Source organism: Cydia fagiglandana, chromosome 13, assembly GCF_963556715.1.
Source record: "Cydia fagiglandana chromosome 13, ilCydFagi1.1, whole genome shotgun sequence".
In the NCBI taxonomy this organism is placed as follows: Eukaryota; Metazoa; Arthropoda; class Insecta; order Lepidoptera; family Tortricidae; genus Cydia; species Cydia fagiglandana.
In genome coordinates, this window is record NC_085944.1 from 17,395,217 (window position 1) to 17,409,535 (window position 14,319).

The 14,319-nt window shown below is 39.5% G+C and overlaps 1 protein-coding gene and 1 long non-coding RNA gene across 3 annotated transcripts in view; one reads left to right on the forward strand and one right to left on the reverse strand.

Annotated features, from left to right (window-relative positions):
- LOC134670424 (uncharacterized) overlaps positions 1–14,319 on the forward strand; it is a 363,694-nt gene that overhangs the window by 294,849 nt on the left and 54,526 nt on the right. The window lies entirely within an intron of this gene.
- The window catches only part of LOC134670405 (fibronectin type III domain-containing protein 5), a 177,580-nt gene that overhangs the window by 120,013 nt on the left and 43,248 nt on the right, over positions 1–14,319 (reverse strand). The window lies entirely within an intron of this gene.

Here is a 14,319-nt window from a genome sequence, read left to right on the forward strand (position 1 = left end):
GTTGGCCCATCGTGTAGAGGAGCCATAATACAGCACACGCCGGCTGGTTATGGGAAACGCTGGTGTGGGATTTTTTGGTAGACTTCTCCTCTTTCTCAGTAGAAGGAGCTGGGAGATAAGAGTCCCATATACCACCCAAAATGGACCCACCTCAAGCCCGGGAAAACAACGCGCATTCTGACATCATCAAAAAAGGCAGTCCAGTCTCAGAGGGTACAATTATCAGATACCATAATAGCTCCTTCTTCTTACTGTACTGGACTATAATCGCGAAAATCGAAGTTCGCAAATTGCGGGCATTTTTCTCTGTCAGTCTTATTACGCGTTCATTGGAGTAAAAGAGAAAGATCCCCGCAATTTGCGGATTTCGGTTTTTGCGGTAGCCCCTCTGTACCTACATTAATTTTCCGTGCGATACGAAACCAATTAATACAGTCATTATATGTTTTCAGACAAACAAATTAATATAGTTTTCAAACCTGTGTGACGTGATACGTCTAGGTGTACTGTTTAAAATGCACCACTCTCCCCCCCCCTCCACCTGACGCTCGACCCCCCCCCACCTTGAAATGTGTCCCTGTTGGTAGTTTTTTGGCATTCTCACGAAAACTATAATAGATATCAAAAAAGTGTCAAGGACAGAATTAATCCTCATTAAATTTAGAACAAAAATGGTCTTATGTGTTTTATTATAAGTTGGACGGTATTCAAGTTATAAGTACTTGTATAAACTTAAAATAACGAAATAACCATACTAGTATGACGAAATGCAGAATATCTTCAAAACGGCTAGACCGATTTTAATAAAATATACCTAAAAAATCACCGCAGTGAAGCCAGCTATCAAATAAAAGAAACTACATCAAAATCGGTTCATCCGTTTCGGCGTTACGAAGTCACAGGTAAACACAGAAATACAATTTTTTTTCAACTGCACCCAATAATTTTGTAAACCGATTAATTTTGATCAATTATTTTAATGGGATCATGTCCCTTGAAGTTTTAGCTTTACGAAAAGTTAAAAAACATGGAAAACGGCCCAGGCCGCGTAGCCAAGATGCCGATCGCTTACGCTCCGTAGCGATCGAAACGCAACTGTCACTGTCGCACTTATATGGAAGAGTGATAGAGAGACATAATGCTTTTCGTTGTCGAAGCGATAGCGATTGTAACCTTGGCTAGGCCGGCTGTATTTTTCAAATTATCGGCATTTTCCCGATTTGTGAGTGGTTTCGTGTTATCACGCGCATGAGTTGCCCTTGACCCCTATAAAACGGGGGGTAGGGGAGGGGTTGTTATCAGTCACTTATCAGAAGTTGACCGGTACACATATCCGCATATTTTCCCGTAAAGAAGACCTGTGAAAAATGGAAACCGCTGAAGCTGAAGTCCGCCAAGTCGTCCAGCTCAGCTCCTGCAAGATGGGCGTAGCCAACGTTCAGTAGCTGCCACGCTGAATTTAAGTCAATCTACAGTTTGCAGAGTTTACCAGAGGTTCCAACGGACTGGATCCTTTACTTCAAGACCAAGAAGCGGCCGCAAAAAGTGTACATCAGAGAGGGACGACCGCTTCATTGTCACAACATCTCTCCGAGATCGACACCTGACAAGCGTTGCCATCCAGCAGCGTCTGCGTGAGATACGAGGAGTGGCTGCCAGTGAGTGGACAATAAGAAGAAGACTTAAGAAAGCGGACTTGACACCCAGGAGGCCTGCAACGGGGCCCAGATTGCTGGCGCGACACCGTACAGCCCGAAGAGAGTTTGCAGAAAATCATATGGACTGGACCATTGAGCAATGGACCCCAGTTCTCTTCTCGGACGTGTGCAGAATATGCTTGAATGGATGTGACCGAAGAGGAAGAGTCTACAGAAGGCCAGAAGAACGGTTCGCCCAATGTTGCTTCTCCGAAAGGGGCCCCTTTTTAAACAAAATTTTTTTTATAATAATTTTTTATTATATAATTTTTTTTTAAATTAACTATGCCATTTAGTTCTCTTAAACGTACTTAACCATACCCCGAAGTTAACGGAATTCAATAAAAACACGGTGTAGATTATTAGTAATAATCTATGTTATGACCGTCTGTGGTAAAAATTCGTAAATAAACTACGGTCTGTTTCCGACGGGTACTAATTGAAAAACGGAATAACTATACAAGGAGGCCAATTCTGTTTCAACAATTTGATTTGGTTTCATCTCATTTTGACACGACCTTAAGTTGTGTTCATCAGACATATCACGCGCGCCAATAAGTGCGAGCGAGATGCTTAATGCTTAATAAAATTAAAAGAGATGCATAATCCATGTTGCATTTCGGGACCACCCCGAGGGACCACCAATCAATGTGAGCCGCTAATACGCTAACTGGTCAGGCCGCGTAGCCAAGATGACAAACGCTTATGGCTCCTCTACACGATGGGCCAGCGCCGGCCACTTCAAGGGACGCATTTATGCGTTAGAGGGAGTAAGTGATATTGCTATCTCATTCTACCGCATGGCTGCGTCCCTTGGAGTGGCCGGCGCTGGCCCATCATGTAGAGGAGCCATTAGGTACGCTCCGTAGCGAACGAAACGCAACTGTCAGTGTCGCACTAATTAGGAAGAGTGATAGAGAGACATGCTTTTCGTTGTCGAAGAGATAGCGATTGTAGCCTTGGCTAGGCCGGCAGAACCAGTATGATCAAGGTCGTTTCGAAATATGACGAAAACCGTATCAAACTTTTAAAACAAAGTCGGCGTCCATAACACAAAGTAACTTCGAAACTTCTCATTTAACCCATTGCCGCTGTTTTGTTGAGCTCGCTTTACACAAGTTTGACGGGTTAAATTGATACAATTTTAAATGCTGTTTAAAGTGGAGGCCATTTTGAAATAGTCAAGTGCTTCAAGTTTTTGAATGGATTCAATTTATGTGTTGTTATTCTGCCCGTTTTTGTCAAAGTGACAATAGTGATAGCACTTGGACATGATTTGATGTCGTAACGTGGCTCTACAAAAAAATTGTTTTTATGGAATATAGTCAGACCGTAAAAAGTCTGCGTATTTATATAAAGTCATCAGACACAATTGGCTAGAGACGCACCAAACAAAGTCAGCAGCGATTTTGATAGCCCCACGCTGTGCAAGTGTCATTTTAAACGTCAAACTTCTATGAAATTATGACGTTTACATAACACTTACACTTTGTGGGCTATCAAATCCGCTGCAGACTTTGTTTGTTGTGTCTCTAGCCAATTGTTTCTGATGACTTTTTATAAATATTCACAGGTGGTTCAAATTGTTCCTCGCTTTTAGTGTATAACAAACTAATATTTACCTCACCTAACCTTATTTGTCAAAAAAATATACCAACCCAAAACACACAAAGCTGCCCCGCGTGTAAAGCCGCGGTACACTTTGTCCGTAATATATTATGCAGAGGCCTCGTTTCAAATAACAGCTGGCCAACGAAACCGACCTGTCATTATGCCCTATTTACCTAATAACAGTCCTGGAATTATCAACTTAAATATGTCTTAAAATTCAAAGATAACAACAGTCAAATATATTTTTCATCAGTCCCAATGGAAGAATTTGAATGTTGTGAAGGGTTTGAAACGTACCTATGGATGTATTTTAGGGCCACGCCACACTAGCGTATCCCGGGTATCGGCGTCTAGTCAACTCTATGGCTGCTGCTAGACGCAACGTTGGCGCAACTGCGCATTGGCGCTATTTTCCATAGCACAAACAAGACGCCGACACTCTAAAAACTGGACAAAGGCCGAGTCGGACTCGCCCACCGAAGGTTCCGTACTTTTTAGTATTTGTTGTTACAGTGGCAACAGAAGTACATCATCTGTGAAAATTTCAACTGTCTAGCTATCACGGTTCATGAGATACAGCTAGGTGACAAGCAGACGGATGGACGGACGGAGAGACGGACAGATGGACAGTGGAGTCTTAATAATAGGGTCCCGTTTTTACCATTTGGGTACGGAACCCTAAAAACTCTATTATGGGGTGACTCGTAAATCCACTCTACGGTACGTGATAAATCCTTTTAGTTTTATTTCATGAGTAACTTTCTCTCGTGGTAACTGTCGAAGTCAATATTACATCTAAATAAAGGGCCTGATTCGGATTTTGAAAAAGACATCTATTACATATCTTTTAGACACCACCAAGATACGATAACGATGTTTAAGATCTAACCTGTCAAATTTGACATTTGCTCGATACTGGGGATACTCTTGAACGATTTCCACAGGATATGACTTAGAGAGCTAATTCACATCTAATAGATATCTTACTCTATCTAACGTAAAAGTGACATTGGTTGCCCGAATTGCGCTGCAAAAGAGAACTAGTTGATATCTAAACTATAACGTATCTAGAATGGATCTCGTACGTGTCGGTCGTCTCTTGTGAATATCTTGAAGTTCGAATACGGCAGTTATTGTCATCAAACTTTTGCCATTTTCGATGACACTAAGCTAAGTGCTTCAATATACACGCATCAGCTCTAAGAGTGTATCAAATAAAATAATAAATAATAATAAATAAATAATCTTAAGGATGACTCACGCTAGACCGGGCTGGGACCGGGCCGGTGCTTCCGACGCTTCGTTTTCTATGACAAGCACCACGTGATCACCGATCAGCCGTCATAGAAAATGACAATGTCGGACACCTCGGCCCGGGCCCGGTCTAGTCATCCTTTACTATTCTATAATTCTGAATAGGTATCAATCAGTACAGTACAGTCAGCAGCAGAAATTGCTAAGCGGGCGAGGTGCTCAAAATTACTTTCACACGCTCTTATTCTCTTAACAATAAAGCCGCGTCAACATCATTTTGAACACCTCGCCCGCTTAGCAACTTCTGCTGCTGACTGTAAGTATTAGTAAGTCACAGCCGTATTCGAACAATCATATACGTCAAATACTAGATATTGAAACGATATGGATCGGATATATTATCAGTGTCAAACAAGTGTCAAAATTGACGTTTCTTCAAACAAAAACGTCACTTTTGACACTTGTTTGACACTGACATATCCGATCCATATCGTTTCAATATCTAGTATATGAGGTATCTCATTCTTCGAATACGGCTGTCAGTGTCGGACAACATAATTAAAATAAACGGAAATATTTGAATATGATTTTCTATCTGTATCTGTGGCAATCCCCACAGCCTCCTAATAAATCATCACGTTGAAATATTTAATCACTGAGTCCGTATTGTGCATTAACGCTATATTCCCAGTTTGGGGGTAAATATTTAAACGTTCCAATTAATTATGTACCAGCAAATGGTTGAAATGAAAGTCGGTTTGGTGCATTTCAAATTGGTGTTTTGTTTTGGCTTCGATTCAATTAATATTTAAATAGTTTTAGTATTTAACATATTTTCTCATAAATAAGATTCATTCAGTCATGGTCATTTAGACGCACGGCCGGTTTCCATCCTTACTTGGTACCTAGATATTCCACCAATTCGCACGAAGCGCTTTGCTTCTTCTTTCCTTATGCGCACTGCCAAGGAATGGAATTCCTTACCGGCGTCTGTATTTCCGTGTTCTTATAACCCGGCAACCTTCAAATCAAGAGTGAACAGGCACCTTCTGGGCGAGCTCGCTCCATCGTAGGCCACGTCTACGCCTCGGCTAGTCTGTGGCCATGAGTAAGCCCATTCATAATAAAACAAAAAACGTTTTTATACCTAAATGTGACATTCGTATAACTGCAGCAGCATTATAGTAGCAAAGAGAATTTAGACTAGAGGAATATTTGACAGATACATCACTTGCGTCAAGTGCGCAGCAGTAGCAAAATGTCAATCAAATGGTGACATTCGGGATTTTTACCCACTTCTCATTTTATCCCACTTGACTTACGAGAAGTGGGTATTGACTATTAACAATAAGAGTAACTTTGACTGTACAGTCGCCATCAGAACATCGGAGAGACCGAGGTGCTCAAAACTATTTGAACATACCTTTATTATAGCGCTTTGACAATATGAGTAAGAGGCATGTTCAGATATTTGTGAGCAACTTGGCCGCTCTGATATATCTGATGGCGATTGTACGACGACATTGGCTCGTCTCGCAACGCAACGCAACGCGGAACTTTTTGACATGAAACGTTAAACATAATACGTTTACTTAAACTGAAAGAGTAATTATTAATTATTTATTAGTTTGTAACTATTTATTTTAGATTAGTTTTATTTATATTTAGTTTTAGTTTTTAAGTTTTGTAGGCCAAAATGTAGGGTAAACGAAATGAAATGATGTGTGTAGGGTAAATGAAATTATTTAAGTAATTGTGTTTTCGGTATGGTATTATTTTGTTTCTAGTACGTAGGTACAGTCACCACACGGGAATGTTATGCCATTTAGGGTTCTTGCTAAATTGAAAATTCTATAGCGTAAGTATTGAACAACCAATTTAACTAGGACCCTAAATGGCGCAACAATCGCGGAGCGTGACTGTACCTATGTATTATATTAAGTTTGTATGTACAAATAAATTCGGAATTACTTTAAAATAATGAAAGATTTTTTGTTGATATTGAAATGTATTGACTCTCCAATCATTTTACACCACACTTTAACGTCCCCCAAATGAGGTCAACAGTAAAAACTATCAGCGTCTATTTCCGTAATCGATCGATAGCGACCTATTGCACTAAATACGGCTTTCGTGGCCTAAAAATAATAAAACATTAGGAGGCGTTAGTGCCCGCGCATCAAACATGCATAAGTGGTGCTCACGCGAGCTGGCTAAGCGGTAAAATGCCACATTGCTGACGCTTTTTTGCTGGAGTAGACTACAAAATAGGCAGAGATGACTGGAATATGATTCGTCTGCACAAGTGGTGCTCACGCGAGCTGGCTAAGCGGTAAAATGCCACATTGCTGACGCTTTTTTGCTGGAGTAGACTATAAAATAGGCAGAGATGACTGGAATATGATTCGTCTGCATAAGTGGTGCTCACGCGAGCTGGCTAAGCGGTAAAATGCCACATTGCTGACGCTTTTTTGCTGGAGTAGACTATAAAATAGGCAGAGATGACTGGAATATGATTCGTCTGCATAAGTGGTGCTCACGCGAGCTGGCTAAGCGGTAAAATGCCACATTGCTGACGCTTTTTTGCTGGGTAGACTACAAAATAGGCAGAGATGACTGGAATATGATTCGTCTGCATAAGTGGTGCTCACGCGAGCTGGCTAAGCGGTAAAATGCCACATTGCTGACGCTTTTTTGCTGGAGTAGACTATAAAATAGGCAGAGATGACTGGAACTGGCGTTTTATCATTTGTTTTAACTCGTGAATCGGCCTGTGTCCACAATGACATCATCGTCATCATCAAAATTTAAAGAAATTAGGTGTATGTGAAGTCCCCAAACCGCATTGGGCTAGCGTATGGACTATAGCCCAAGCCCTCTCGTGCATGAAAGGAGGCCTATGCCCAGCAGTGGGACGTATGGAGGCTGAAATCTCTCGTGTTGCTCGTCACGTGCTCGGCTGAAGTCTTGCTCGCACTGGTACATGTATGAAATGAACGCGCGAATGACAATTAAACAAACTGATATGATTACAATATAATTCAAATATCGGTTTGATGTCAGGTGCATGTTCGAATTGGCCTGCTAAAATAAAACGAAATTATTATTTCAATAATTTGTTATTGTTATCATCAATTTTAAAGCAACTGTAGTTTGTTAAACTGCGAATTTTAATAATGGCTGCGCGTATTTTTGGAACAGAAATCATAATTATTCGGTCGTAAAACTTTATCGTGAAAAGCACGATTTCAATTTATTCCAAGCAATTTAAATAGGTATAACCGAAATAAACAAGGCTGAATTCTAGTGATTTAGGTCGTCCGTCCCGGAATGATAATATTTTTTACAAACTTGTTATATATGTCGTTGTCGGCAGCCGATCGTAAGATCAGGCATATCGTGAAGTTCCTAGGCAAATCGTGAAACGTGAAAATCTTTGACTCGTTCCCTGAGTCGACGAAGCCCTGCTACGCGGGGCTCCTATTTCTGGGCAGTTTGCCCTTCGGGCATCTGAAGCAACCTAACGAACCTATATCTTACCTTTATATTGGTTTAATGTGACTATCCTCAAAACAATACACAGGAACATTACGATCTGCCTGATCTTACGATCGGCCGCCGACATATATATTATAACTACTGTAAAAAATAAGGGTAGGTACTAATAAGGGTAATAAGTATGCATTAAGATAAATTATTTTATTTTAAGTGCATCAAAGTTACTTTGATTAACATGTCATGTCGGGCTTCCATTGTAGCAATTTGCGAGGCGGCGTTGACATGCTTGGTAATATCGATGTGAGCTACAAATTGAATGCGACGTGTAGTAGGTATTGAGACATAACTTTCGAGCGAGATAGTGTTAACACTTACTTTGTTCAAAAACTACATGTGTAAGATCAAACTCATTATCATCATCTCCTCCTAGCTGTTTTCGGCTACAGCGACTGCTGTGCTACAGCTGAGAGCGTCGCTGGTGCGCTCTCAGGTGACTGACATAGCCAATCCTTGCAGCAAATGTGCGGCCACATTCGCTGCATGTCAGCACCCCTCCGACGTAGTTGTACGTGATGGCCACAGGTAGTCTGGCCTTTAGCTCATCACGCTTAACGTCGAGCTCAGGGGGCCGATTTTTGAATTTCGATCGCTCGATTTCGTCACTCGGAAATCGGTGGAAAACGGCGAAATGCTAATTTTTGAAATACGAGTGATAGAAATTAAGAATCGAGTGGTATTGACCACTCGTTTTCAATTCTATTAGTAGAATTTAGATGCCGGATACTGGAGATATTATTGAACGAAATACACGAAATCGAGCGTTCGAATTTCAAAAATCGGCCCCCTGTGCGTCGCCTGGCTTCAAACTCACGCACCTGCGTCTGCACAATATGCCTCCACTGTGAACGGTCACCAGCTAGTGTCTCCCATGTTGATGGCTCTATATGAGCTCTCTTCATATGCCGCTTCAACACATCTTTGAACCGCAGAAACTGTCCGCCTTGCTTTTGCTTTTTTTTTGCTTGCTTGCTTGCTTGCTTTGCTTTTTGCTTTAAAATCAAACTATGTAAATATTGAAATAATAAGGTGGTGGTACTGGTGATCGACGCGGTCCCAGTACATGTCATCTTGAAACTTTAAGTCATTGTCAATAGAGGTGACAGCAGGGTGTCATCTATGGGCATTATCATGTCGAGCACTGGTATCACCACCTTATATTTCATATAAGAAGTGCATGGAAGTTGTTTTAATTAACATTCCATATCGGGGTTCCGTGTAGCAATTTGCGACACGACGTCGACATGCTCGGTAATATCCATGTGAGCTACAAATTGAATTCGACGTCTATTGAGGCTATCCATGCTATTGGTAACTACCATTGACACAACATATTAAACACTACAACATATAAAAAAAGCGAGCGATTTAGATTCAAAACATTTGCAAGGTAAGTATTAAAATAATTTTTAAGAAAAAAAAAACCGACTTCTATGGGGCCCGGTGAAAGATTATGGTAGATGGTGCACTATGTAGAAAAGGAGGTAAAAACAGTACTTTCTAGTAGCATTTCGTGTCCGTAAGGGTCGTAGTTCTAGCCTAACCTAACCCACTTCTCTGATAGCAGTTCGGTTCTGTGAGGATCGCAGTTCGAGCCTAATCAAACCCATTTTTCTAGTAGCATTTCGTTTCTGTAAGGCTCGCAGTTCTAACCAAACCTAACCCACTTTTGTTCGGTTCTGTGAGGATCGCAGTTCAAACCTAACCTAACCGGCGGGAGCGGGAGGGGTTTGGCATCATCATACTTTATACCTACATTTTATGGTAGGTAATCATAGCGGTTTATTTAGTTTAGGTATCATAGGGGTTTTCCGGGTCAAGGTCCGGGTCTCTGAGTCAGAGTCCGGGTCCGAGTCCCGGTCCAAGTCCGGGTCCGGGTCCGAGTCCGGGTCCGAGTCCGGGTCCGAGTCCGGGTCCGAGTCCGGGTCCGAGTCCGAGTCCGGGTCCGAACCGGATCCGGGTATGAGTTCGGGTCCCAGTCCAAGTCAAAATCGAAATTCGAAATCACCAAACATGTACTATGCGTCGTTGAAGAGTTCTGTTCTGATCATCATCAGCAGTTCCACTTCATCAAATGCGACAGTTTTTAATGTAAATGCTTGATTTTATGATGAAAATACAAAAAATTATATACGTATGCCTTTAAGATTTGAGGAGTTCCCTCGATTCCTTATGGATCCCATCATCAGAACTCGAGCTTGACAGAAATGTGGCTTAAAAACTAAACTTGCTTAACAAACATAACGAAGAGGACAAATCGCTAAAGGTGAACTATGCGTCGTTGAAGAGTTCCGTTCTGATAATCATCAGCAGTTCCACTTCATCAAATGCGACAGTTTTTATTGAAAATGCTTGATTTTCTGATGAAAATACAAAAATCTCTATACGCATGCCTTTAAAATTTGAGGAGTTCCCTCGATTTCTCATGGATCCCATCATCAGAACTCAAGCTTGATAAAATTGTGGCTTAAAAACTTAACTTGCTTAACAAACATAACGAAGAGGACAAATCGCCAAAGGTGAACTATGCGTCGTTGAAGAGTTCCGTTCTGATCATCATCAGCAGTTGCACTTCATCAAATGTCACGTTTTTGAATGTATATGCTTGATTTGTTGATAAAAACACAAAAATCACCATATGTATGCCTTTAAGATTTGAGGAGTTCCGTCGATTCCTCATGGATCCCATCATCAGAACTGGATTTTGACAAAAACGGGACCAATCTGTATGCATATACATACAATCAAAAAAATAATTTTCGAAATCGGTCCAGTAATGACGGAGATATGGAGTAACAAACATAAAAAATAAAAAAAAAAATAAAAAAAATAAAAAAAATAAAAAACATACAACCGAATTGATAACCTCCTCCTTTGGGATTTGGAAGTCGGTTAATGATATGATAAGTAATTCATTTTCGTTTGCAGCAATACATAAAATCAGCCTGGGCGAAATTAGTTTTCCTTTTTCGATATTCACAAGAAAAATACCTTTTGTATTTCTTATCTTTTATGATACAATTAGATTACATATATCTCATGTGTGTCTAAGTAATTTTGCCATCGCTTTATAAAGAACGAGCGACGACCTTTAATAGTAAATATTGCGACTAAAGAAATTTTGCGAGCACTCGTCATAATAAAAAAAAAATCATCATCAGCCCAGCCTCCCTATCACACTTACGTTCGAGTTTACAAGTGCAACACAGAGGCAACACGTCGAATGAGGTTCGCGGTAGGCCCTCCGACAATAAGCCAGTAATTGAATCCAACGCCACGTATTATATTCGTTACCGTGTATTTAATAATATTTCAGTTTAACTAAACCACAGATAATATTGTTAACTCTGAACCATGCTGGTTTAGCTAAAACGTTACTCGTTTAACTATTAGTAAAAAGTAAAAAAACCGGACAAGTGCGAGTCGGACTCGCCCACCGAGGGTTCCGTACTTTTTAGTATTTGTTGTTATAGCGGCAACAAAAAGACATCATCTGTGAAAATTTCAAATGTCTAGCTATCACGGTTCGTGAGATACAGCCTGGTGACAGACGGACGGACGGACGGACGGACAGCGGAGTCTTGGTAAAATATACCTATTTTATTTATTTAGATACAGTAGAACCCGGTTAATACGATCACGTTTAAAACGATTTCCCGCATAATACGCCATTTTACGCCGGTCCCTGCAATTTTAGGCCTGTTTTCATACATTTTTTCACGGCTAATACGACTCGCGTCCCGCTTAATACGCCATCTAAAATTCCCGTTACGCACCATCTGCACGTTTGTGTTATTGCTATAACCATCGTACGGTCGTATTGTTATGCAATACGCCGCTAGTTAATATTTTTTAATGTGTTTATTACCTACCTTAGGTTTTTTGTTTTGTCTTTAATATCTTTTGTCGGGTCTTTGTCGGCGTGAGAATGCTATGCCATCTGCTTGACGGTTGTGGACCACGGAGTGCAAGCTATCGCTTTTTATTTGCAGTTAGTTACTCCACGACTTTATAGTTGGGCCTATTGTTAGTGTACCTAATCTAGATTAATTTAACCGCGTGTGAACCTACCCACACTTAGATATCATTCGCTCATTATCACCGCTGCGGTGTTTGTACATGAAATAATACTAGTTTTTATTTCACGTTTGATACGATTTCCCGTTTAAGACGCGTATTTTGCTAGGTCCCCTCAGAATCGTCTTAAGCGGGTTCTACTGTATGTAAATCAGGCAACCAAGGCCCATGCTGATGATGATGAAATAGGTTGACTTGATCATGATCACCTAGATTAAAATAAAAAAAATGTATATAATATTAATAAAAATAGATATTGTATTGTAACTTAAAAACAAAACAATTTGTTTTTTGTTTTCGCCTAATACATCTAATTTTAATGACAGTTTGATACGGACATCCCTATATATAAAGAGTCAAACACATCAAACAACATTTGATTCTAATATCCGCTTTCATTTGTTATTCAATTTGCGAAAAAAGAGCCTCGGGGCATGTAATATCAAGTTCAATATGGGACAATAATCGAATATTGTGTGCCGCAACTCATAATTAAACCGATAATCACATTCATTATTGTACAATTAACGTCCAAAGTATAATTATATTAAAGTGAATTATTAATTATTATTATTACAAATGGTGGTGAAATATTACGTGAATTATATGTAACCTAACGTAATGTAAATATGCTAGCCGAAATGGCAATCTTTGATAGTAAACGCCAAACAAAACTTAAATAATACCAGTTTTCGGCCTCCGACATTGATCGGCAAACTTCGTACCTATTCGTCGAACTCATCGACTTTGTGAATAATTATGAGGACGCTTCGTATGTATCTGGAATTCCCAAAGAGACTATGCAAGTGATTAGACATTTTTTCTGTTTGTTTGAGTGTCCATGAAACATGTACAATATATACTTACAGGCTGACGACGTTTACAGTATTGCATGTAAACATATTTTTGACGTCGACTTCCTAATTTCTATTACCATGAATTAATAAAAACGCAAATAATTAGTTTGGTTTTAGTTTGCGCGTAAAAATAAATTGTTTCAACAATGTCAAAGTACCTACATAAATTACAGATGTGCATAATTGTTTTCCATCGTATTTACTCGGAAACGTTTGTATGTGTCATGCTACTTCAGACAACGTCAGTACTTTTTGTACAGAGACTGACTGAAATATCAAGACACGTTCGTACCTTTCCGTGAAAATACGATGGAAAATAATTATGCACTACATCTGTACCATTTTCAAAGGAATAAAAACAATATAGCTAAATTATACTTTTACTTATCTCCTATTACGAACATTGTCTCCAGTATTGACAGTGTCATCTTAAATGACATCTAGACTCCAATTCCCATAAAACATAGTTAAAGAAAATGAAGAAAGAACAGCGTAAGAAAACTTCGCCACGAATAAAGATAATCTAAGTCGTAGTAGAGGCAACAAGTGGTTCATTTGGCGACACGAATCCGAGTCCTTAATTAAGATTTTGGCTTTCAAGGGGACTATTGGATTCATTTAGTGACAAATTTGTAGCCCTCGTAATTATATGGATTGGTAAGAATCAGTAACTAGACTACCGGGCCTAGTTGCATGCAAGGTTGACCTTTATCGCTTATCTTCTATCATCACGGTACCTTCTAACATGTATATGTAATTGTATATGTGTAGGAAATTCGATTGTCGATAAAAATATAAGGTTTTAATCAACATGGACATTCTTGTGATAAATGATAATGACAATGTGAAGCCAAATTATATCAATTTAAATATTTCACGAATTAAAGATGATTTTACCGAACAAAGTAATAAAAAGATAAATAAATGTCTCAGTTACTGACTAGTTTGGTCAAAATTATTATCTAATAAAAAATATTGATAGCTCTATGAACACTTAAACTAACTTAGATAGGTATTGAAATATGAATGAAGCATTACATATTGACTATGTTCTGTGTAAAACTAACAATTTTTGAGTTCACCCAGATAACCCTAAATCAAAAAATCTTACCCCCCGTTTATTTACGAATATCAACATATTTATTGTCAACTAGCCGCTACAAAAAACCAAAAAAAATCGGTGTTATAACACCCCGTCGGGCTAAGAGGGTTAAATAGTAATAAAAAATACGATTTCTTTCTGTGTCTTTGTATTTCGAAATCTGTCT